The sequence below is a fragment of the Podarcis raffonei genome, chromosome 1 (assembly GCF_027172205.1).
Source record: "Podarcis raffonei isolate rPodRaf1 chromosome 1, rPodRaf1.pri, whole genome shotgun sequence".
Taxonomy (NCBI): domain Eukaryota; kingdom Metazoa; phylum Chordata; class Lepidosauria; order Squamata; family Lacertidae; genus Podarcis; species Podarcis raffonei.
Window position 1 is genome coordinate 105,880,172 of NC_070602.1, and position 27,057 is coordinate 105,907,228.

Here is a 27,057-nt window from a genome sequence, read left to right on the forward strand (position 1 = left end):
AGAGCTAGTTGGGCTTTTCTTTTAAAAATGTGTTCCATAGCCGAGTGATAAATTAAACTAAGTTCTGATCATTCAACAAGTGTGCCACATATTAAGAAAAATTGGATGACATGAGGTAAAAAAAAGTTGGATCACTTAATATATGGAACAACACTCCTCCCTCCCCTTTCTTTAGCCCCAGATTTCCTCAGGCGCCATGTGGGGGATGCTCTCATTTCCGCGTTATGTAATCAGTTCCTAGGTCAACAGGAAGTCCCAGAAAAGGGAACTTCCTGTAGGCGTGAGAGGGAAGAGGAAGCCAGATTGTGGCAAAACCACAATCCTTGCTTACAAGGACGATGAGGCAGAAGTGGGAGATGCCATAGTAAGTCTGCTCAAGATTCTTGTGCACCCATTTTCAAAATATAGCTGCTTACGTAAAGAACTGCTTGGCTAGGGTGGGCTGTATTTTTCACGACACGTGTTGGGTTCCACACACACACAGTGGGACCCCACACATTATTTTATGCTGTGAACCGCCCTGGGATCCACTGGTAAAGGCATGCAAATTTAATCAATAACGGCAACAGTGCTCTCAAAAATGTGTTCTGGTCTCCCAAGCCTCTGGGAGCAAATTTTGCAGGTGTGCTCTCTCAAAGACTTCTCCTATGCTTTTAACAGCAGCATGACACCCAGAAATTTAACAGAAAATTTGTGACTGGTGGTAGCTTTTCTTGCTTAATTTTATTCTGCTTTTGGTGCTCCTGTGCTCTGAAGGAGAGGCCTTCAAGAGAAGGGGGGGGCACTTCTCAAGAGCTGGTGCTCCAGTACTAGAGGTTTCCCCCCAGAGAATTTTCCTGGGCATCTCCCCATATTGTCTTTCTGATATCAAGCAAAATACCGTTTTTATTTTCCCTGCTGACTGTTTTATGCTGCATCTGTAATGGTGCCGCTTTTAGCTTCCCTCTCTCCCCTTCACCAATATTTACATTTGATTTCTTTTATTCTTTTAGTCAGTTGTTCTGAGAATATAATTAAAAAGCAATGCAAGCATATTTATAGTAAGTAAATGCAAATTAATGAATAGTACATAAATGTCAGACTGCTGAGAAAAGGCCCAGAAGCAGGGCCATTTTTTTTAATAACAAAAAACATGGCCACCTCACTTGTTGCAGACAGTCTTGTTTTCCTCCCTTTGCCCTTTGACAAGATTGGTTCTGCTGTTCTTTTGACTGTTTCCAGAGATAGTTGAAGTTGGCGAGGGAGCAGTTGCACTGTTGCTGGTGGCTGAGCCATTTACATTAGCTAATTGCACACAATCAAATGATGAAACCTCAGCAGAATAAAACGAGCTTTCATTTTAAAGTAGCAGCAGCTTTGGTTAAGCTGTCGGGAGGGGAGGAAGGGGGGAGCCTCTCTAATTGTGCCTTTGCTCTATTTAGTGATGGTTGCTAATTGGGAGACCGAGTGACCAGGTAGAGCTTTGGAACGACAATCTTGCTGTTTTTCCTTAGGCAAAATATGGATATTATACTGTTTTTATTAAGCCTCACTCGGCATCTGGAAAAGCAGTAAAGCAGGAGTAAAGTTCTTTATATGCTTTCTTGGGAGAAAGTGCCACTGAAACAGATGGGGCTACTTCTGAGTATGGCTGGGGGGGGCGGATTCAGTTTCCAGTTATAGGAGAGCCTACCTAATTCACACTTTCTGAAAAAATATATGAACTGAAATACACAGACATGCTTTGAAATCCACACTCCTCCCAGTTTTGCAATATGCCTTGTCAGCTAAGTAAAAAATGCTATCAGTGAAAGTAGCAAATTATATTAGGGAAATATAAAATGTGCTTATTAGAGGAAATTTCATACCAAAATGTGTTTATTAGGGTAAATTTGCGCTGAAATATTTTTTATTGTTATTGCAAACTGATGTGAAAATGTGGATAACTGAACTTAAGAGTGGAAAAATGAGAAACTCTGAGAAACCAGAACTGACGGATCAAGTCACCGCTACTTTTGAGCAAATGTTCATGTGATTGAGCTGTCAGTCCCTCTCACAACTCCAATGAAGGCAAGTGGGGAAGGCCTTTAGGTCTGTGGTAGAGCACATGCTTTGCATGCAAATCGTAGAATTGGAGGAATCCTGAGGGTCATCTAGTCCAACCCCCACAGTGCAAGAATCCTGCCCACAGCCATCCCTGGGTGAGCTCAAACCACCAAACCTCTGGTTAACAACCAGATGCACTTTCCCATTGCTCTACCTTAGCATCTGCAGATAGGGCTGAGAAGAAAGGCTCCCAGCCCCACTTAAATAAATCCTAGAAAGCCCCTGTCAGTCAGTGTAGCCCAGGGGTGGGGAACACATGGCCCTCCAGATATTGTTGAATTCCATCTCCAATGTTGCAGCCAACATGGCCATGAATCATGAATGCTGAGATCAACATCTGGAAAGCTACACATTCCCCATCATTTAGACATCATTTAGACAGTGTAGTACCAATGCGTTAATGTTGTCAATAAAGCAATAAAACATTATTAATTAGTTTATTATATATTCACAAAGCTGGTTGATTAAGATTTATGGTGTTATGTAATCTCTCACAAAAGAGAACTCTGAGGGTACATCAGTACCACAAACATAAAATGGTTTTCTAGTCATTCCCTCTGGCCATATGGACAGTAACTCTGTCAGCATCCTCAACTATAATTCCAAGGATTCTTTGAGGAAAATCATGCCAGTTAGACAAATAGAAAATCAATATAAGTTTGTTGCCTATATACCTCATAAGAGGTCATGTTTATGTCAGACTCAATAAATATTGCTCATGACATTAATAGTACATTAACACTGAGATCACCGGCATTCAGCCACAGGGCTTTGGAGATTTCAAGTTCCTCTGGTGCTGCTAAAGGTAAAGGGACCCCGGACCATTAGGTCCAGTCGTGACCAACTCTGGGGTTGCGGCGCTCATCTCACTTTATTGGCCGAGGGAGCCGGCGTACAACTTCTGGGTCATGTGGCCAGCATGACTAAGCTGCTTCTAGCGAAACCAGAGCAGTGCACAGAAACGCCGTTTACCTTCCCACTGGATCGGTACCTACTTATCTACTTGCACTTTGACGTACTTTCGAACTGCTAGGTTGGCAGGAGCAGGGACCGAGCAATGGGAGCTCACCCCGTCGCGGGGATTCGAACTGCCGACCTTCTGATCGGCAAGTCCTAGGCTCTGTGGTTTAACCCACAATGCTTTCTCTCAGACCTCTGAGGCAGAGCTGGGAACATGTAAGTCCTTGGTCTAGAATAGATTTTTGTTGGACTACATCTCCCAGCTACCCCAGCCATCATGCCAGTGGACGGGAATAATGGGAGCTGTTGTCCAACTTTCTTTGGCGGGCCAGAGTTTGCCCACTCTGTCTTAAGGGCTCTGAATCTTCTGCATGGATGCAACAGTGTGCCAGCATGTGGAAGAATAAGAGGAGTGCATCCTTTTTTCTTAACCACCATGAGGCAGTTATTTGTTTGCACTACAGCAGCTAAAAACAGCCCTTTTCAGCTCCAAATGCCAATAAGTCTGACTCATTTGGCCTTTTTCCTGGCTACAACCATTTCAAGAAGTGGGTTTTTCAAACAACCACAGACTTGGGCTTACATAGTTACTATGGCCAAGATCCAAAGAAAAGATGGGCAGGAAGGAAAAGAGAATGGAATGCACAGCTGAAAGTTTGCTTGCGGCTGTCACTGCAACAAGCCACTTACTAAACTGTACTAAGAGTGTGTCTTCGGCATAAGAACCCATGTAGAGATGTCAGAAAGCAAAACCCCAGCAAAACAAAACACACAAACAGAGAAAGAGGAGAAACCTGTTATCTTGTTTAGGTGTGATAAATGTTTTAATAAAGAATTACAAACCTTTGAAGAGAATTTTACACAGAACGCACATGAAAGGGGAGGGAAGCTGGAAATCAAATAAAAATATTGAAAAAATAAAGTAAGACACAAGCTATGCAACCTGGTAAACTTAACAGAACGCAAATGCAGCATAATTACTAAGAAATTTAATCACATATGGTGAAAGATGGGAAGTAGTTAATTTGTCTCTCGAACTATGAAGCAGAACATAATAAAATTAGAGGGAATTGGCAAATCAAGAAGCTGTAATAAAACAATTACAGGAAACAGGAAGAATTATCTGGCTTCCAATGATGCCTAACTGCACTCAAGAATGAGAGTAGTCCTATTTGCTCAGGGGGGGGCAGGGAGGGCACTGTATTTCAGTCCACAGAATGCTTGTGGCTTTCAATGGTCCCAGCTCAAAAGGTGGTGAGAGCAATCCTTATTTTTTTCTTCAGCAAAATTTATATACCGCTTGACTGTACGGAAACCCCTAAGCAGTTTACAAAAATGTAAAATTAAACACATTTAAAAAACAACAGGTATTTAAGATGATCGAAATCAACAGTAGCTGAAATATACTTGGAGTCGAGAGTGGATTTCATGCTCTTTATTCATAGTGGTGAGGAGGAATTAAATTTTCCTCAAAATATCTCCTTTATATACATTATTTACACAATGGGCTGCATGTGATTGGCTAATTCCGGGATTCTCCTGTAGGCCAATCAGGTTGTGGATTCACTTCCACCTGGAGCTGGATTGTTCTAGGACCAATCAGACTGCTGCATTCTGAATCCTATTGTTCTAGGACCAATCGGACTGCAGCAGACAGTAGCTAAAATGAAAAACAAAAACACATATAACTTCTGAATCTGTGGATAGACTTTCCTGGGCAAAAATGTTTTAAGCAAGCATTGAAAAGAGTACAGCAAAAGTGCCTGCCTGGCATCAGTAAGAAGGGTGTTCTAAAGTATAGGTGCTGCCACACTAAAAGATTTACAAATGCGGAATGGGTATTATGTGGCACCTATAACAGTACCAGTCCTCCAAATGGAAGCGGACCTTGGTAGCTCAGTCAGTAGAGCATGAGACTCTTCATCTTAGGGTCGTAGGTTCAAGCCCCACGTTGGGCAAAAGATTCCTGCATTGCAGGCGTTTGGACTAATTGGTCCTTGTGGTATGATTCTGTAAGTGGGCTGATGTGGAATAAGGTGATCTCACAAATAAACTGGTCTCAGGTTGTCATTTCCCCCTCTTTCATTGTTGTTGATGGGGAGGAAAGGACTTAGCACCAGTGCCCAACCTAGTGTTTGAGACCATGTCTGTAAAATGAGAGGAGTTAAGATCTGACATAGGAAGATAGGGAGCTGCCTTTATATCCAGTTAGACCACTGTATTGTCTACATTGACCAGAAGCAGCTTTCCAGGGTTTTAGACAGGGATTTTTTTTCTAGCTCTACCTGGAAATTCCTGTTAGCATATGGAGTTTATGTGCAACTGCAAACATTAACTTTATTGGAGCACACCTCTAATTAGAAAGGATTCAGACTGAGTCCTGGTGTGAAATAAGAAGGCTGATGTTTATTAAGGAAGGAGTTTTATAGTCCTGACTAAGTAGCTGGGGAATCAAAGTAGCCATGCTTGCCCCTTTGTTCTCAGAAGATAAATTCAAGATGGCCTCACGATTTGAGGTCCAGAAAAAGTGTGAGGAGAAAGTTGTAAACAGGATGCACTCTAAGATGTATCAGTCTAAACTTTGAAGGATAGGGAAATCAACATACATAGAGGTGAAAAGTACAAGGATAATCTCTGGGAATCTGCAGGTCTTACACTTATCTGTTTATACCTCGTGCAAACACCCTTTTGTATTTTCAGTAGTGGTGGCGGATCTGCAGTCATTGGTGTAAGAAGCCTTATATTTCAACCTAATTCTCATCTTATTATTGTTTATTATATACCACTTAATCCCAACATAGAGTTCTAAACTAAAACCAATCAGACAAGTCTTAAAATATACACATTAAGAATTACAACACCCAATAAAACAATCCCTTTAAATATAAATAGCCGTAATTAAAATATGAAATAAAACGATCCCTAATGCACCTCAGTCAGAAAAATTGTGAGTATACATTTGCACTGGCAATAAATGAATATTCTGTTAACAGGAGTTCTGGAGAAATAATGTGATCAAGACTTGGTTCTTTATTTTAAAAGAAAATGATAATATTTTTGTAGACAAGTAAAGAATTGTTTACTAGGGAGATGAAACAACCCTATAATGTCATTATTGTCTACGTCTGAAGGAAGACTCTTCATAGAGATCACTTTGTACATTTTATATGTACCAGAGTATAGTAACTAGCATGCTACCATACAGAGAACTGGGACAAAATTTGGAATCAGAAGGGAAGGGACTCCAAAGTGATGTTATACTCGCAGAAATAGTGTGTAAAATACATGAGAGAAGAAAATTAAATAAAAATGGGGAATGCCTTTTAAATTTAATGTATTTATAATGGGTAATTGTGCATAATAATGGCTCATCTTGCCCAGCATTCTGTTCTCACAGTGGCTGAACAGGTTCCTGTGGAAAACCAGCAAGCAGGATTCCACACATGCACAAAAGGAGCCAATAAACTTGTGATAAACTTGTGATAACCTCCAGCACACATCCGTACATCATACACACATGACATAGAAAATGATGCCACCACTTCCCTGCTCCATTACCCCAGTAGCACAGGCAGCGACTAATCTGACAGATTAGCTCAAAACCGTCAGCTAAAATCTCATTTACACACTTTGTAAGGCTGAAAACTAATGTGCAAAGCCTTTTGGCAATTGGTTAGCAAGAGTTTCATTTACAGCAGTTGCTAGAAATCTTTTCAAAATAAAAGGGGCCCCCTAAGGCTGCAATTATAAGCAAACTGATGCTCCAGTCTTAATCATTCTTTCACTTTAGAGTGGGACTTGCTTCTGAGAAGGCCTGCACATAGAGTGGGACTTATTATTTCGGAGTATACCTGCCTATGAATTAAAGGAGCTTAAAGCAGAAAAATATTGCCATAAAGAGTTATGAGAGCTGAGATCTGCAAGAGAATAATTGTGTGCTCCTTTCGCTTCAATTCAATAGAAAGGGAATACCAAGAGGCAGCTACCTGATCAGAACACAGAGATACTTCAGCATTGATATTAACTTTGCAGTAAATACTACTGGAGAAGCATCTACACTAGCCAATATTAAAGGTAAAGGGACCCATGACCATTAGGTCCAGTCGTGACCAACTCTGGGGTTGCGGCGCTCATCTCGCTTTATTGGCCGAGGGAGCCGGCGTACAGCTTCCAGGTCATGTGGCTAGCATGACTAAGCCGCTTCTGGCAAACCAGAGCAGTGCACGGAAATGCCGTTTACCTTCCCGCCGGAGCAGTACCTATTTATCTACTTGCACTTTGACGTGCTTTCAAACTGCTAGGTTGGCAGGAGCTGGGACCGAACAACGGGAGCTCACCCCATCGCGGGGATTCGAACCACCAACCTTCTGATCGGCAAGTCCTAGGCTCTGTGGTTTAACCCACAACGCCACCTGCTTCGTTATAAATATGTATTTAAAAAACACATGGATAGTTGCTTTTGAACTTGACCTAAAATATGTTGACCTTTATCCCAATCCTGTTGTTTAACCCAGTATGTCTCAAAATATGAAATATGGCTACTGCTTCTTATCTTCTGCAACATAAAGTCAACAACTGGTTAAAGCTATTGAGTTGGTGCATCTCTTGCCATGGCATTGTAGCAGCTGTATTATTTGAGCTGTATTATTTCTGATTCCTCAAAAGCACAAATGTGTTAAGGGATTACCTCCTCCCCACATTCCCCGTAGCTACCAGAATTTATGATTAACATTTTATTTTTGTGTGCAACACATTTGGAGTTGAGAGTGCAGTCACATATTTCAGCACAGTGAAATTCCCACATTTTGACTGTTGGTTGAATGCTAATTTAGATAATATTTTCATAATCCTTGTCTTATGATTTACTACTTTCCATCAAGCCATTTGCTTATTATAAAACAACCTCCAAAATAGTAACGAATAGTCTGGGAATATCAACATACCAAGTGCATACCTTCTGGGAGACATTTGTTTAACTTCTTAGCAATGTAAACATGTGTTTGTTTATAATATTAATAGGGAGCTATTCCGTTACTTTACATTTTATACTTAGGAGAAAATGATTGGTTTGCAGTTTTGTTCCCCCAAGCATTAAGATATTTATTTTTGCAATACTGAAACACCTTTTGTCACTAAAGAAAACATTATTCCGGATATGTCATATATACCCAGTGCTCCAGAGCGCAGTTCCAGCACCTCTCAGGTGGGCACCATTGCAGGCTAATGCTTTCCCCTCCCACTTCTTGCCTTTATGTACTTCTGAGAAACCCAAAACGAACTTTTCTCAAAACGAAAGCTAGCCAATGTGTGTGTGAGAGTCTACTCTGTTTTTTTAGAACTATGACTCCATCTAGCTCCTAGCCACTCCTAGCCGCAATTGGTTAAAGGTACAGGGCAGGGCCAAATCGTATTTCCTTTTCTTCGATTTGTCTCCTGTATAGCGGCAGCAGGCTTTAAGCTGTCCACCCAGGTATAAGGGCCCTTCCGAGCTGCCCTAGCCACATGCCAAAATCTAATAGAACAAGGGAGGTGGGGGCGTATTTATTTGACCTGCACCAGAACCAGGGGCGGCCCCCAAACCAGCTAGGGAGACATCTTGTGGCGGTTTTTAGCACCTCTGTGGGTGGTGAACGTGGCTGTTGTCAGGGGGGAATTTTGCAAAATGTCAGGGAAAACCCGGATGTATGGCAGCGCGATGGAAAAAGCAGTGGGAGCAGCTTTTTGAAATTTACTTTTTACTTTTTTACAGCAACTCTAGAAAACAACAATTGTTGGGGGAAGAAGCTTGATATTATTGTCTATTTTAGCAGGATGAAAATTTTTCAGTCTGTTCCTACATTCCCTACAAAGGGTTCTTAATTAAGTTTTTAAATAGCTTGCATGATTTTGATTGATCTCATTTTTACCCCCATAAGAGGATTCAAGAATTTCCAGCAACCATTAATTTGTTCTCAAGGTAAGCTTAGCATTTGGCTTTGTCTTTCCACCGGTTGCTTGGAATATTATGTGCACGGATTTGCTTATCTCTGCGCGATTAGATAAATACATATGTTCTCTATGGCAATGGGCCAGCGGAGAGGGAGTAACTGCTTAGCTGACCACTTCAGCAACGGGGAATGGAACAAAATGTGTGTTCTTTAGAGCTGTCTGTGTGGAGGGCATGCCTGGTTTTCATCAGAGAAGTGAAAAGAGGGGAGAAGCATTTGCTGCTCTTAAAACCACAGTGGAAGGAACTTCAGTGGAGCTACTGTAGTGTGCTCTGTGAGCAAGGTTAGGAGATGCCTCTTGGAATCACTATTCCATCACGGGGCCATCTTGTCTGTGAGTTCTGGAAGACCTGCTCCCTGCCTTGCAGGCCTTTCCTCACCTGGCTGACTCCAGCTGCAAAAGCTGAGGCTTCTAAAGAGAATATTGGGCTGGGGTATTAGGGGGTTTTGTTGCTGCTGTTGTTTTTTTGTATTTTGTATTTTGGATCTTATGATCTACGTGGAAATTGTTCCTTTGGTTCTGTATTTTTTGAGGTTTTGTTTATTGTTTATGACTGCATTTGTTATGTTTGCAGTTAAGGTTTTTTAATATATTGTAAGCAGTCTTTAGCATGGTTTCAACCTTGGAAAGGCAGCATGCAAATAAAATGATTTATTAATTGATTGACTGCTCCATGGAAAGTTACAGAAAGGTAGCTGTGTTGGTCTGCCATAGTCAAAACAAAAATTATTTTCCTTCCAGTAGCACCTTAAAGACCAACTAGGTTAGTTCTTGGTATGAGCTTTCGTGTGCATGCACACTTCTTCAGATACACTCCATGGAAAGGAAGCCATTTTCACACAACAACTATCCTATCTCTGTGGTGCTGAGCATGATACGCTTGGGAGGGGAGGGGGTTGGAAGTCTTTAAAGGTTTCTGAGCAGGACACAAACGTACCTGTCAAATGTCTGAGAAGCCGTGAAGAAGAGGAAACAAAGAAGGCGGAATGTGACAACAGTGATAGAAATATGTGGAAGTCTGGGTTTTATTCAATCCAGACAAGTTCCTGGATATTTTCACACAAGTGAAAATTGTGGGGGCAGGACTCAAGCCTTCTGCATTGCTAGAAGCCCTACGACTCCAGCCAGCTAGACAATTGTTTTCTTTCTGCTTGAACGTATGAAGCTCCTGATTTCCTTTTGTACAACAATACTTCCTTACCCCAGTGTTCAACCAGCACCCTACCCAAATCGTAGAATCCTAGAGTTGGACCCCAAGGATCATCTAGTCCCAATCTCCTCTTAAAGAGTTGGGGAAAGTTGAAATGTAAGATGTGCACAGGCGGGGGGGGGGGGGAGAGACCTGTTGAGCAAGGGGAAATCCTTGCACTGACCGGACCATGGTTTTGCTCTGCTTAGCAGATACAACACGACAGATGCAAAGCACACTTAAACCATTGTCATATTCCCCCAAAGAATCCTAGGAGCTGTCATTTATTGATGGGAGTTGTTAGGAGACTCTTAAACTATAGTCCTCAGGATTATTTGGGGGAGGCCATCATGGTTAATGTGTTAAAAGAATGCTTTAAATGTACATTGTGGATGTGACACCAGAGCTACACCAGTGGGAAAAATCTTCCCAGTGGCATTGTTCCACAGCATCTTCATTATTATGCAAAATATTGTGCAGACCTTAAGCTAGCTTAAGGATCTTGAGAGGCTTTTGCGAACAGAAGCGCCTCTGAATTTCAGTTCTCTTTTTCTCCGCACACGAAGGTAAAGTCAGAATACATGAGGGATGCATGAAGAAAAGGTCTTCCACTCACCGAAGGGCATCTCTGTCTCCAATCCTGTTATGTTTCGTTTGAATCTTAGTCTTTTCACTGCCTGCTGTTCTGTATACTTCTGGATGCAGAAAGTGTTCTTCCATTGATCTTTATCTGTATGTTAAAACAAGGAAGGTTAATTAACACCTTCCATTATCTGTGTTACTTTTTAATTGCCCAATTAATCAGTGATGTATCAAACACAATACAACAGAGATTTTCAAGTGCCACAAGACTCTTAACACATTGATTGTGCCATAAGCTTTCTTGGGATTAAAGTCAACTTCATCAGATACACAACAAAGGTGTGAGGAACCTTTTTCAGTCTGGGGAGCACATTCCCTTCTAGGCAGTTTTCCCAGGGCCAAATGCCAGGGGTGGGCAGGGCCAGAGGCAAATGTGGACAGAGAAAATAATTTTACCTCTGTACAATAGGCTCTTTTCTACAGAGGATAGACAGGGGTGTGTGAGCCTAAGTCAAAGTTATCATCAGAGTTCAAGGGCACATTCCACTGGAGGAGGGGAAACAGTCAATGAGTGTGTGAAGATGGACTAGTGAGGTAATATGGCCTGGGGAAAGGCCTGAAGGCCAGATGAAGAGACCTGAAGGGCCATTTACGTGCAGATGGTGTTATGGCGGGATTGTCAGCAGTGAAATCATAAAGATATGCAATGCAGAGAGTTATCAACAGGGACAACTACTTTAAAGTTTAATGGTAGCCATTCACAAAACAGTGTGGGCCAAAGCCAAGGTTTTTGTGTTAATCCCCAGCGCTGCTTGGCTGATGATCACCGCTGAGCTGTAATGTAAATGCCACCGTCTCCTCTACATTTTTTGCATTCAATTTCCCTCTGACCTCACTGTTTCTTGCACCGACTATAGCTCACAAAAACTTGTGCCGCATTAAATTTGTTACAGTCTTTTAAGATGCCACAAGACTCTTTGATGGTTTTGCTGCATCTAACATGACCATAATGCAAATCTCTTGGCAAAGCTTTGCAAAACAAAACAACGGTTTCAACAAGGTCCAGAGAAGCTATTTTTAAAATTCCCTTACAACAGCCATGATACATTCTGGTGCCCAGGGGAGTGGCAAGACCATGTCATTACTTGCCTTTATTTTTCTGACTCCATGGAATACAGGCAACTAACTGCTGTTACACCAAATGAGGCATTGAACCTAAAAAAGCGTTAGGCACCAGACACTGAGTATTCTAAAGATAAACAAAACACTTGAAATTGCCAGGGGACTTGTTGTTAAGTGTCATTCGTTATTCCAATCACCATCACCACATAATTAGTATCAGTTTGTGAAGAGGTGCCAAACTGCATTGAGCAAGTACTATTTGTGTGTTACTGTGTGCATTATAAGAATGCATGAACCTATATTAAAAGTATGGTATGTGATTTTTTTTTAAAAAAGGTCCAGCAAAACACTTGGAAGCAGTTCCATAGCTGCCCTCCATCAGTGCTGGATATATGTATAAGCTAAACAAGCTATAGCTTAGAGCCCCACTCTCTTGGGGGCCCCCAAAATTAAAGGAAAAAACTGGATGTACATTTCCAAAATATAAAACACAAATAAAATAAAACCTACACACAGCAACAGTGTTTAGTGTTGTGTAGGCTCCTATGATGTAAGTAATGGGCCCTGCCTGCTAGCCTGCTCCCTAAAACATCACTGGTTTGTTCATTTCTATGTATAGGGTGCCTACCCGGTACATTCTGCATGTGCAAATGGCTTTAGATACCTATTAGGTCCATAAATTACCATATTGGATATATTCAACACAAAAAAACAGCGACAATTTGTTGTTGACAAAGGACAGCTGGACTTATAAAGGGCTTCATTACCTTCAGTAGCTTAGGGCCTCATCAAACCTAAATCCGGCCCTGCCCTCCATACATCTAGGAGTTGGAGGAACAGACTGGAGGTTTAATCACTCTCTCTGTTTTTATTTATATAGAGATTTCTGTCCTGTCCTTCTAGTACCTGTGTGCTATGATGCAGCTCTTCCTTTCACTGCTGACCCAGAACGTAAAAGCCATGTCGTGGCAAGGAGACAGCTGCCCATTATTCAGAAAAGGGCTGAGAGCAACTGAACTTTCGCACACAGGCCAACAAGCAGACCCCCAGCCAGTGACAGCCAGCTTTTGAACACTACCCACCTTGCCTAGTCCAAGGTGAATTTATAATCTTCTTTGCCATCTGTATTCAAGATGCTTTTCATTGTGAGGAGCTAAATCTTTTTTTTGCTGTACAGCTTTCGTGTATGTTTGCTTTTGGCAAAACGGATCCTTGCTTCCTTTCAACATCCAGAGTTTAGAAAGCAACAGGACACTAAATTAAATATATGCTTAAAGCTTCGTCCTATGCATGTTTACTCGGAAGCAAGTCCCATTGTGTTCAGTAGAGCTTATTCTCCAGTATTTTTTTTTTAAGATTGCAGCCTTTAAAACAGTTTTTAAAAATCATAAAATTATACATATGCTACCTTTGGGCACCCAAGGTGATTCACAATGTCATAAAAACCAAATAGATGCAAACAAAGGCAGCACATTAACAGCTATGAAAAAGGTAAGCTAAAAACAGTTATTAAAAAGGTAAGCTAAAAAACAGGTTGGGGAAGGACTTATTTAACAAAAAAGTGGATTTTTAAAAGCTGTTTAAATATTATACCCTCTTCTGAGACGAGGGTGTTAGACATTTTGGGAGCCACCACAAAAAAGTCTCTTCCTTGAACCTGCCAATCAGTTTGACCACATAGGTGGGCACATGAGCAAGGTCTTCATGCCTGGGCAGATTCTTAAAAGTGCAGGTAATCATTTAAGTAACCCTTTTAGTTTCTGTGTTCCCTGGAATACACTTATTTTTTGTCCCTATGAGCTGCAGTACAGGAAATTATCTTTTACATTGATAACCCTTCCATGCAGAAAAACTCTCTGTACTCCCAGCATTCGCTTCTGTCTGTGACAACTGTACACGTGTCAATTTTGTTTTGTATATATGGAAGGTGACACCGTGCTAGGAGCCAGATTCTTGTTACATGTACATATTTTGAAACAGACAATACATACATTAGTTGCATGCTAGAGTTATTCCAGAGGAAACCAGATTTCTATGTTAAAAAATCCTTGGTCGCACAAAGCAGGCCAGTTTATCCCTTGGCCTTCTCATGTTAACAACGCTCTAGATCACATTTTTATTTATTGGGGGTCATTACCAGAGAGGTAACAAGGCAGAGGTTTATCTAACATTAATTTATATGTGCTTCCATTTACTGAGCAGCTGATTTCTTTAAATATAATGTTCCTGGCATAGTTTGCCAGAAGGGGTGGCAGTGAAGGGGATAATAGAAACAGCGACAGATTACTCCTAATTAAATGTAAAGACCTTGCTGGCAGCTACCTTTCCTGCGCTTCTTTTTTTATCCTGTGCATGAGGCAAAACATAATATATTGCATAAGAGAGAGAGAGGTGGTACTGTACAGTGGTACCTCAGGTTAAGTACTTAATTCATTCCAGAGGTCCATACTTAACCTGAAACTGTTCTTAACCTGAAGCACCACTTTAGCTAATGGGGCCTCCTGCTGCCACCGTGCCGCCAGAGCACAATTTCTGTTCTCATCCTGAAGCAAAGTTCTTAACCTGAAGCACTATTTCTGGATTAGCGGAGTCTGTAACCTGAAGCGTATGTAACCTGAAGCACCACTGTAGTATTGTTCTTATTCCTGCCCCTTATACCTTCATTGTGATATGTGTGCTACCCAGGGGAAACTTACCGTTCTGATTCTGCTGGCTCCTACTGTTCCTACATAGCCATGGTCTCTTGTGAAAACGCTGCAAAATATTCCATGAGTATATGAAGGGAAACATGTTTCTAGGGAAGATCAACAGAGAATCAAACTACTGTAGAGATAATAGCCATTTTGACATCAGTTGAGAGGTGCACAGTGCTAAGATGGTTCATTAAAAAAATAGTTTGATTTCAATAGCTCACATTCAATAGCTTAAGCACATTATTTCATACTTGATATATTGAAGAGCACTGTTCCATCAGATCTAAATTCGTTCCGATACAAAATAAGCAATATCCAAGTTGCTGAAAAGCCCATACTGACTGGGTTCTTCCCACAGCTCTTATACCTCATAATTTTTAATCACCAAAATATTCCACTTTCATTGATCAGTGGTTGGAACATATTGGTCTTCCTGTTCTTAACATGTTCTTAACATGTGTCATGCCAAAATATTCATGTCTCTTCTTATTTGGTACTTTACCTGTCCCAAAAGCATTGTGATGGGATTTGTTTCTAGTTCAGCTCCCATAACTTCTTTAATAATTTGATTAATCTTTTTTCCAAAATTCTTTAATCAGACTATAGTCCCACCATATAGAAACATAATACATTTAGAGCTGTTGCTTGTTCAATATCTTCTCCAATATTTTAGGAAACATTTTTTAACCACTTGACTGTTGTATAATACTTCCTTTGATTTATTTTATAGAAACTCTCCTTCAGATTTATACTTATTACATTGCTTGTCCCTGGTACACATAAAGAATTCCAAGTTTCATATTCCAAGTCTCATACGGTGAGATTGAATTTCTTATCTCAGTTATGTTTTGTAAAGCAAATACAGTGCTGACATTATCTGCGTCTAAGCTCTTGTAAAACTTAAGAGAACAGACCTTTTAGTTATCCAAAGGATAATAATTTTTCAACCATGTAGGATTCTTGCTTATAGCTACCCCACTGATGCAGAAGCCTCACCTGGAAGGAGCACTTCAGTGCACCTGTTAAACTGCCAGAAGTGGCGGTCGCCAACATAAGCACCCAGAACGGGGGTTATACTCCCCACCACCTTTCTCATCTTTTAATAGGCAGACCGTCCCACCCCTTCCAGTGTCCAGTTCAGATTTACCAGGTCTCAGAACAGGAGTCTGTTTTCAAAACCAAAGCCCATGTCCTGGACTATGCAAGCTAAAGTAACTCTAAATATATATGCAGGGTGCCTTTCCTTACTCACTTACCAGCTGCATTTCCCCAGAGTTAGAATTCAGATGCAGTTTGCATCCAATCTCATCCTTGACACAGGGTTTTCAAGGTAACCAGTCAGTCCACAGACCTTTCTCTCCATAAATAATCCATTCCTGCTTCCTCTCCCCTTCCTTGTTCTAACAAGCCAATTGACAAAATAAAGATACCCCACAATTTAAATAACTACTGCAACTTAGCAGCCCACTAGGAAACTTTCAGTTTTCAATATTCATCTTTTCATTGGACCTGTTAAGTCCCTTGAAAGAGAGCTTATTCAGTTCTTAGTATAATCTGGGGCCCAAATGCAACCCTCCAAAGGTTTCTCTATTTGGCCTTAGGGACTGTCTCCTAGCCACACACCTCACCAGCCCTGCTTTTCTGATGCTTTTGCCTGGCTAGAAAAGGTCCTTGAATTATAATGCCTCTTGCTTACCTTGATGTGGGTATGCTTGTGTGAACGTGTATATGTAAATTTCTGGGTTTTGCATGGCTGGAATGTAGCATATTGTACAGAGATCAGAGTCACCTCAGTTGCCCTGCACACACTTTGGGAGGGACCACAAGGGTCATCTAGTCCAACCCCCTGCAATTCAGGAATCTTCTGCCTTATGTGGGGCTCAAACCCATGACCCCAAGAAAATGCATCCTTGTTTTTGTTGCCTCCCAGCTGCCTGCATGACACTTGCATGCTTAAGGGAGCACGAAACCTGGGTGTGCAGCTGCTTCCTGTACGCCAGAGAGAGCCTGAAGCTCAGTCACAAGGCAAACTAAACAGAAGCGGCCCTAGCCCTGAGGGCTTCAGAGCGCAGGAGAATGATGAGGGACAACCTGAGGCTTTCTTTTATCTTCTCACAGAGAAGATTATGGGTTAGCTGTTTAACTCAACCGTATAGGAAGATTGGCAGTGAAACCTCAACAGGCTGCAACAGGCCACCCACCCAGCAGTTGTTTAAAAAAGCATTTTGACGTTTAGAGGCGATGTAATCGAGAGGGTAGCGAGAAAGTGCAACATAATGTTCTCTGCAGTGCTGGCAGTTTAATAGCAGAAGAAGGAAGGAGAATGCATTTGTCTTTGTGTTGGTTTATCTTCCTGCTTGATCTATTCAGCGATGCTGCCCTTTCACTGAAAATTGCTTAAATAAGATCCCTTTGAAAGGAGAGGTTAAAAGCAATGCAAGCAGAAAGGTAGAAAGGTGCTGCCCTTTCCTTTGCCATTTGAATACCTAATTCTCCCTGCACGGTTTTTTCCCCCTCAAGCGTTCAGTGCATCCCTATATGTGTCTACTCAGACGTAAGGGAAAAGTGGGTATAGCAGGGATAGGGAACCTCTGGCTCTGCGGATGTTGAACTCCAACTCCCATCCACCGGCTCTAGCACAAGGGATGAGGGATAATGGGAGTTTTAGCCTAGCAAAATATATTTTGTACATTTCTTTTTTCCAATTCGGCATTTTTCAAAGCACCATTTTCCCTAATCTAGAAGACTGTTCAGAAGAGGTGATGAGGGAATCGCCTCATTTAGAACATTTTTCAAAGCCCAAGCAAATGCCTATCAAGTGAGCTCCCAGCAGGTATGCTGTTGTTATAAGTATTTCAGTTAATTATATGTTGTATATCTTTTTATATGCTGGTTGCTTTAGGAAACAGGAGTGTATATGCATATCACATGTTATGTCTAATAATGAATATAATAATGAATACAATGTTATTAGCAGAAATGGGTGCGGAGGACTTCTTTGTCAACATTAGGGAGTGAGACAGGAATTGGGGGGGGGGGAATCTGTGTGTGTTTCAGCTCAACATTGAGATATGCAGGAAATTATATCCCTGTACATCAATTTTTTCAGGAATTGAACCCAGGATCTTCTGCTTGCACAGCATGAGCTGTACCATTGAACGGTGGCCTCCAGTATATGTGTTTTGAATACAATCTACAGAAAAAGAGAATACAAATTCACTGAAACAAACTTTCTCATTTCTTTTTACTGTTTTGAGTTGTGAGCTGTTCGCTTGGGTTATTAGCATTGTTGTGAGCTGTGAATCCTTCCCATTCACATGGAACTTTCTTCAGCATAAATATACATAGGCCTGGGCAGATGGTCAGCAAAAAATGCCTCCTAAAATGTTGACAAATCATTATCAGACACCATTCTAGCTGACAGCATAGAGCTGGGCTTTCCTTTCAAACTGCTGGCCGGCCCAATACTGTGGCGCACTAGAAATGATCACAAACCATAACTAACTTTCACAGGCTTTCCCTGTTCCAAAAAGCAGTATTTCTTCCTTTTATGCAAACACTGGCTGCTGACATGATTGATTGTGCACTGTAAATGCCAGAGGCCTTGGTCACAGGGAAAGCAAAGCCGCAGGACGCTCTTTAGACCTTAGTGTAATAAAGAGAAAAAGACAGTAAGTCAAAAGGTCTGCAAAACTACTGTGAGTTTCATCAGAGCTTTAATGGATGTTTTAAAAAGTGTTCAAATTGCTTCCGAGCAGAACATGACCAAGTGTGAAGAAGAACACCCTGGGAATGGATTGTGTCTGTGGGCAAGTGGCGGAAGTTGTTTGACTTGCACCATTATGGTGGAAGCTATTGGTTGTTGTGTCAGTTGTTTTGTATGACACCTGTGGATGTTGGAAGGTGAGTAGGGCAGGGATGGGGAACCTTGGGCCCAGGGACCACATGCAGCCCTCCAGGCCTCATAATTTCCTTTTGCCGGCCCTGCTTCACACCCTAAGTGTTCTTGCCTGACTGAAATGTTTCCTTGAACTCTGCTAATGATTCTTGCTTGTCTGGATGGAGGGGAGAGAGTGGAGGTGAGTGCATGTAGCCTACTGTACGGAGGTAGAATTCACACTCATTGCTCCTCCCACTTTGGCCTTGAACACACATGAGTGCACACACGCTGGGTAGCCTACGCATTTATGATTAATTGCCATAGTAGTCCTTTGTCATTATGTTGAGTCTGATTGTGAATATGGGCTAGGGAAGTGCCATTACCAAGGAAAAAACTCTAGCAGTGCGTTGTTGTTGTTGTTTTAAAAAAAGAAATTTTAAAGACTCATGGAGAACAATGAAAACCTGCCAGTTCCCAGCAGAAACCTTTCCCCAGGAAATTAAATACCAGATCTCTCAAGGAAGCTGTCAGCAAGATAACCTCCAGTGCATGTGGAGCGGAAAAGTCAAATGTTTGCTTTTCAGCTAGGAGGTTCTGGAAATGTTTTAAATGGTCCCCCCTTCTCCTAAAGCAAAGAGAGATTTAGAAAGTATTTTTTTAAAGGCAATGCAAGCATGTTCTCAGGGCGGTGAGTATTTGAAGAACAGTCTCGGAAAGATTGCTTGTTGAGTGGTCCAGTTGACAGCAGACCAGTTCCTCTGTTGCTTGATCTTGATCATCTTCCCAGTCTTCTCCCTCTTCTCCCAGTGACCACTCATTGTTGTCCTACCATCACTCCCCGGGCTCTGGGCTTTCTTCCCTTGGTGGTTTCCCAGCTGATTCCTCCCACCATCCCTCTGTGTCCAACCAGCTCATGACAGCCACAGAGCTCACTGGTGCTGCTCCAGCCTCTCCCCGAGTTCTTTTGCCTGGCTGGATCAGTGCTTATGCAGACTAGATTCAAACACCATGTTGGAAACGTAGGGAGCTGTCTTCCACAAGGTCAAGCCAAGTTAGGCATGGTTTCTTCTGGGTCTCAGGCAGCAGTCTTTCCCAGCCTAACCTGGAGAGAACAGGGCTTGAACCTGGGATCTTTTGCATGCAAAGTCATGTACTCTACCACTGAGCTATTGCCTTTCCCCCATAGTCTTTTCTAATCCATGTTTTATCGAAGCAGTGAAACATATGTTTGAAAGATAGTATTGGGCTGAGAAAGCTACACATCTACATCTATTGCTTCAGCAAGGTTGAAGAGCCCATGAAGAGCTCCCGAGAGATTCAGTGGTAAAAGTCAACTGCAACCATGTGGCACAGCTTTGTGCCAATGTAGCACTGTGTGGGTGGCATGCAGTTCCCCCCAGCAGCCTATTTGAATGTTTCTCTTGCTGTTCTAGCAGCTAGTCACATAAATTGAGACTGTAATTGCATTGTTAACCCAAATGAGACCACCACAAACGAGAATGTGGAGAGAGGAAAAACAGTGTCGCCTCCTTGGGGGCATGAGGCTATAGCCAACGCTGGATGAGACATTCCAAGGAAAGGGATGTCATTGCACAATTACTATAATAAGAGCGAGAATTAAGTGCTTCATTTAAAGATCATGCTGTGCTGAAATGTCCTGCCTCTGCTTCATTAGTAAGGCATCAAAGCTCTCATTTCCCAAGTGATAGATTTTAGTTTACCCCAACATGTGTAGATATATAGCCATTTCCCTGCCCTTTTCATTTTCACAGGAGTTGAAGGCAGCAATGGCATGATACATTTGGAAGAATGGTAGCTGTATACTTAATTTCATCCCTCAACAGTGCCTTTTCTGCCCATGGTCTGGTTGCAGTTGATGAATCCATAATTGCAGATGAAGCTACTTAAGTCAGTTTCCACATACAGTACTTTGTTTTATCTAGTACACTACCTAAAATGAATCTCCAGCTTTGCTAATGTAAAAATTGCTGTGTTTCTATTTTACTGCTGTTCCACAAGGAACCTGTGTGTTTCACTTAAGGCTACAGACAAATGTAGGGAACTGCTGCATGGCTTTATAAAATATATTTTTAAAAATAGGGAATCAGTCTATGACCTGGTTCGCAGATAACACTAAGCCAGTGTATGAGTTTGAAGTTTTCCAGAGAGCCTATTATGACTGCTTTGTTCCCTCTCTGGTCCTGCTGCTGCTGTTGTTCTGCTGTGAGCTAAGCCATGGTTTGGTTTAGCATGTTGTCCACTTCAGACTCATGGTTTGTTTCTGTCCAGGTAAACAATGAATTGTAATCAAGGTTTGTTCTATGTGGTTTGTCTGGAGGAAATAAACCATAAGCCTAGATTCAGACAACCATGCTGAACTATTGCTTAGCTCAAAGGAGGAGGAGCAGAGGAGGAGCAAAGCAGCAATAATCTTTTCTCCAACAGCCCACATGCTTGTGTGTTTGCACTGCCATGATTTGGCTTAGCGTTATGTGCAAACTGAGTTACTGTGTATTTCTTCATTCCCTCATCCTGGTGACTAACTTGAAACCTGCACAATGCTAACCTGAAACCTGCTCCTTCTTCCCAGACTTTGTCTTTAGACTGAAACCTAAGCAAAGTTTAAAGCTTTAACCACCAGTTACACCCCCTCCCCAACTTCCCCCATGCTTGTTTAACATTCAGCCTGATAAAGAGTTCTGGAGGGCTCAAAAGCTTGCTCACTCCCTTGTAACATTTTGGCTGGCCTAATAATGGAACTGCCCAACCATAGATAGTGAAGTGAAATGTTTGTGATTATAAATTAGACTATGAACTCCCAGAGAAGGCATAATAGCTGGGTAGGGCTTGAACTCTTGGAACCAACCAGCTGAATCCAAGAGGAATCTTCACTTTCTTTTAGGTAGCATTCCTTCTCTTTTATCCTGATGTTTTCCTATGGGGACAAAATGGGAAGTTGTAGCCTGTAGGCACTTGATTTGCTAAGGGAGTTCCAGAAGTATATGCTTTCTATATTTGAGGATGCCTTCTCTTTGTTACATGTGTGGGTGTGGGTTGCTGGAAGATGCTGAAATTCTAGTCTCTTACATTGCTTGGACCTGACTTGTAATTGTGATTAAAGATCTGTGTGTGCAAGCTGAGGTTTTACTCGTAGGTCCAATTCATAATGGGAGAGAGATGCTGTCTTTGTCAGCAAGGGGGTGACAGTTTCAGTCACTTGTGCCATCAGCTTTGGGGCTGCGTTTGGATGTGAAGGTATTGAAAAATGTTCATTGACTTATTAGTAAACTTTATGCTCACTTTTGGTGTATTTTAAGTAACATGGGGAGACGCGTGTGGTGCTGTGATCTGAACCACTGAACCTCTTGGGCTTGCTGATCAGAATGTTGGCAGTTCAAATCTGCATGATGGGGTGAGCTCCTGTTGCTCCTTGGCCAGAAGCGAGATGATTGCCGCACCTCATTGTAGCCTTTGGCTGGACTTAACCTTTAGTATTTCCTATTTTAAGTGAATTGCTAATCGTGTGTTATATTATAATGTACAGCAATTACAGTGATATTGTAATGTCTTTCATATATTATAATTATGTACTCTTATTGTAGGCTGATTCTTTGCTTTGAACTGTTTTGAGCACAGATGTTTTTGTGGAAAATGTGGTGTATAAATAAATTAACTATGACTATTGTTTTACTCATTGATAGAATCTACATGGTATCTAAATTCTAGAAACTACCAGAGCCATGCAAGACTGCCCCCTCCATCATGGCACTGTGGGATAGATAAGGAGTGGTATATTCAACCTTGGACTGAGGAGGGTCTTCAGATCTTTCAGTAGCAACCACTATGACTGGCTTTGGTGTTGACAGACCTTATTAATCAACAGGAGCAAGTGGGGTCTTAAAGACAGGAGAGTTGCACTGATTATGGGAAACCTAATGGCTGTAAATTTCAAAAGCATGTAAACATATTGGAGCCCATAGAGTACAGTATGGATAAATAGACTATCGGGAGGAACCACACTGATAGAATGAATGTCTAGTGTAACCTATATAGTTTTGATGATCAGCGATGACTCCTCTGTATCATTGGAAGATAACCCTTTTTATCTCTCTTTCAAGAACTGATAACAAACAAACAAGAGGCTTGTGTTCATCCCCTCCCCATTGATATACCTGCTCTGAGAGTTGAGCATGAGCACTCTTAGCTAAGCCATCTCTGTTTTATTTATCTTAGTTGCACTTGCTCAACCCATTTCCCCTCCTTGAACTTGCAAAGGCTCACTATGACAGAACTAATTTCCCTTGTACACAGGCTATTTGCACACATGAGAAAAGGGGATTGATCTCAATTAGACTGAAGTGCAAAGACATCACAGTACTTCTAAAAGGCTTATAATCAGGTTGTTTGAGAAGAGTGCAATTATTCATTGACTGGTCTCCCGAAATGATTCAGAAAATAAACGAGCACCAGAATTGGCCCCTGTGTGGTCCCAGACACACAGGCAGGATTAAGATAATCTTCTAGTGTGAGAGTCTGAATTATTCTTAACATAAAGGGGGGAGGAAATCAATCCTATCATGAGTGGTTGACATAGGAGCAAAATGCATATTCCTCTTTATTCAGCTGTAAATCCACTCCCCCTGGTAGTCTTATTGATCCTGAGCCTATTTGAAACTGTCAATCACTTTCAGATAGGTAACTGAGTTGTCCTAGCAGGTGAGGATTTATTTAATTCCAGATTTTGCAGTTATAATTGCCTGCAATGAAATAACCACTGGGTCATTTATCTGCTGTCAGAAATTCACATAGGACTGAATCTGTCTAGTTTTCTAATGACACAGAAAAACAGTGCATTGTTAATTTATTTTGGCAGCTGTCCTGGGTATACTTACCTGGGAGTAAGCTCCATTAAACTCAGTGACTCAATAGACCAGCATAGGACTCTGCTATCATTCACTGATACATTCATTCTATCTTTGTCCCACCTTTCATAAGCATTAGAAATTCCAATTTGCCACATATTGTATTTCACCCTTAGTTTGAAGATAGCCAAACTCAGCCTTTCTCTAAAAGTAAGAACAGTTAGAAAATTTGAAGAAACTGAATCCATCTATTTTGAGAAGTGAAAGATTGGTATGATTTTTTAATTTTATTTTTAAAGAATGCTCTAAAGGTGCAAGAAGATTGTAAGAGCATTTTGTCCCAGGGTAGAATGTTGAAAGTAAAAACAGAAGTCTGGATTGAAATTAGAAGATTCTTTTTCCAGCTTGGTACAACACAACGCTTATAAGCATGTTCGCTTATAATCATGATCTAGTTTTTCAGTTAAAGCTGGCCACTTGCTATATTGTTTTGAGCTTTCTCTCTGATTTCTGTGACTCAGTCTGTGGTTTTCCTGAAAATGTTGCCCAATTGCAGTCCAGAATCTGATGCTGGATCAAGAAAATTAATGTCCTCCTTAATGACTTCGCCCTGTTCCCTAGTGAGGTTTGAGCAAATGCTTGTCAGGTGTGTCTGAAAGTTGAGATAGCAGTTTTTGCCATTTTGAATCCAGAAATACAGAGATAGAAAGAGCTGTTTGCCTCCAGTTAACACGCCACTTGTTTGCAAATAAAGCGAATACTACAAAAACACGATTTGAAACTCCAGTGCTCACTCGTCCAAAGAGAACCGAGCCCAGTGGTGCTGCCCTGGGGACTTCTCATGAAAGTGGTGAGAGGGTAATAGTATTTTCTTGTCGTGACATTTCTTTATAATTGGCTTATAATTAGTGTAAGATGCTCTTCCTTTCTTTAAATGTAGAGATGTTCTGTCCTCCGAAAATAGAAATAAATGAACTTGTTAATTGGGGAGGGGGGGGGAGAAGTGTTACAGTATTCCCATTATTCCCAAGATTTATCACAGCACACATTGATTAGTATCTAACGTTTGTAAATAGCTTCCCCTAAAAATTAGGGGAAGAAGAAGAAGAAGAGTTTGGATTTGATATCCCGCTTTATCACTACCCTAAGGAGTCTCAAAGCGGCTAACATTCTCCTTTCCCTTCCTCCCCCACAACAAACACTCTGTGAGGTGAGTGGGGCTGAGAGACTTCAAAGAAGTGTGACTGGCCCAAGGTCACCCAGCAGCATGTGGAAGAGCAGGGAATCGAACCCGGTTCCCCAGATTACGAGTCTACCGCTCTTAACCACTACACCACACTGGCTCCATTGGTAGAGCATCTGCTTTGCATACAGAAGGTCCCAAATTCAATCCCTGATATCTATTTATTCCTATACCTATTTATTCCAGCATTGCAGGGGGCTTGGACTAGATGACCCTTGGGGTCCTTTCCAACTCTACAATTCTATGATCTTCAGGTATGACTCGGGGAAAGCTCCCATCAAACATCCCAGAGAGCCTTTCCCAGTCATTGCAGACACTAGTGAGCTTGATGAATCAATGGCCTGGCAGACTATAAGGCAGCTTTCTATGTTCCTAAACATTTTGCAGCATCTAAAGGGGAAAATGTTTATTTGTTTATCCTTTTTTTCTATTTGAGGAATATGTATGAATTCAAGCCATCTGAAATCTTCTCCCCGTTTAGCAGAGGGAGGCGGTATTACATTCCTCCCTTGAAGGGGTTTTCTGGGGAATATTCAGTCTGGCCATATAATGTGCTGCATTTTTTTATCTGCAAAAAGTTGGCACAGAAACATCAGACTTCAGTTTTCATTGGCGAAAAGCTTCACTGTGTAACAGTGAGTCTCTTTGGAGAGAATATTAATGCTCAGTCAGGTATGGGATAGTGTTATAACTATATAAAATATACATAAACATATCATTTGCCTAAGAAGGATTAATACAGTTGAAATGCAGAGATCTGCTGGGCGTCAAAGGGCACAGCTCACCTAATAGTTCTGACTTGGTTGAATAGTCAGATGTGTTCGGTGGATTTGTCCCCAAAACCAGAAGAAATAGTGGAGTGTCTTTTGTCATTTGCAGCCCCTTGGGAACCACTTGTACCTATCACAAATGATTACTCTGTCGTGCATGTTATTTCTCTCCAAGGCTCATGATTAAGCACTGTCGTTGAGTTGTAGGCGATCCCATGCCCTCTAGTGGCAAACCACAGTTTAGAAAAACCAGCTGTTCAGTTGTTGTCTTTAATGAGGCAAGGCATTAACCCTCAGCATAATTATTACAGCACCCAAGTCTCACATCTGGGAGTTTCATCGTGGTGCTTTGCACCGCTCTCACTCCATCCCATGCTTACTCATGAATGCATGTAATTGAGTGCCTGCTCGACTGCTCTGGGGCTTTTCCCATGTGCCTTCATGTGTTTAGCCGGTGCTAAGTATTAGTGACAGGGCATATCTGCATGTAATGTAAAGTTCTGGGCTTCTTTGTTGCTTCAGCTGAAAAGCCATGCTTCAAATGTACAGCCCTCAAGGATTCTTCTTCCTTGACGTTTATTTTTCTTAGCTATGGATCATTTGGCATGATCCTGGGCAATGTCACATTACTTACATGTCAGGAAACTGGTTTCCTTCTGTAGTAAGTTATTTTAATACAGCGATCCAGTCTGTGTATCACATTGAAATACAGCATGCCAAGTTGATGTGTAAGCTATGCCTAATTGTGGAAAGTTTTGATTTTTTCACACAAAAAATGTGAACAAAGTGGAGAGGGTAAAAATGGCCTATCGGTGCTATTTGCTGCTGGTTTCCCGTATGCATTTTCTACCTATGGAACAGTGAAGGGTGATCAACTTTATTTTTGTTTTAGAGGTCAAAGCAACTAATGAGGAGGATGTTGCTCCCATGAGTCCCCTTGATACCAAAGTGTGAGGGCAGTATTCCAGTAAATGATTGCACCTAGTGCAAGAATGAGTGCTAGCAGGAGAGGACTTCCCTTCACATGTGGAATCCCCCAAAACAGATTAGAGGGCAGGAGTTTTTAAGAATACTAAGGACTGCTGCCCCTGTTTGTTCCCCTCACCAAAACCACCATTAGAGCTCCCCCAAACCAACACTCTCTTCTTATAGCGTGCCTAACTCTCCCAACACTTAGAACTTAACCAAAAGCCTTTTACAGCCCCACCGCCCTGGCCATGTCAGAGAAGGGCAGGGAGGACCACAAAGGCTTAGACCTTCTTGTGCTGCCACAGCTGCCCAGCCAATTTGGATGAAAAATCAGTCCAGCAGGAGGAGGCGCACTGGAAGAAGAAAGGCAGCCAGAAACATTGGCCCAATTGGCCTGGGCATCAGCAACTACAGCAGTGCGTTACTTATCCCCTGCTTCTGTCTGCCGTTCTCATTCCTGTGCTCTTCTTCCTCCTGCCTGCCTGGCTTTTCATCCTAATAAGCCAGCTGGCGGCAGCAGCAGCCAGGCAGGAGGAGGAAGGTGGCCAGTAGCACCAATGGCTGAACTGAGGATCTGAATCATCTGATGTTCAGAGAATCAGTGCAGGGCAGGCATTGTACGCCTTCCCACGCTCCACCTGTATCCACCATAGCTTGGGCTTCCCACAACAGCAGTGATGCTGGCAGCAGGGGCACAGGGACAGAGAAGAAGCA

General features: G+C 41.8%; 1 long non-coding RNA gene across 1 annotated transcript; it reads left to right on the plus strand.

The window, feature by feature from the left end:
• The first annotated feature begins 79 nt into the window (after nt 1–79).
• Nucleotides 80–22,689, plus strand: LOC128422954 (uncharacterized). The gene is made up of 3 exons (XR_008332637.1): nt 80–364; nt 12,807–13,023; nt 22,618–22,689. It is a non-coding gene; the product is annotated as an uncharacterized LOC128422954 (long non-coding RNA).
• The last annotated feature ends 4,368 nt before the right edge of the window (nt 22,690–27,057 follow it).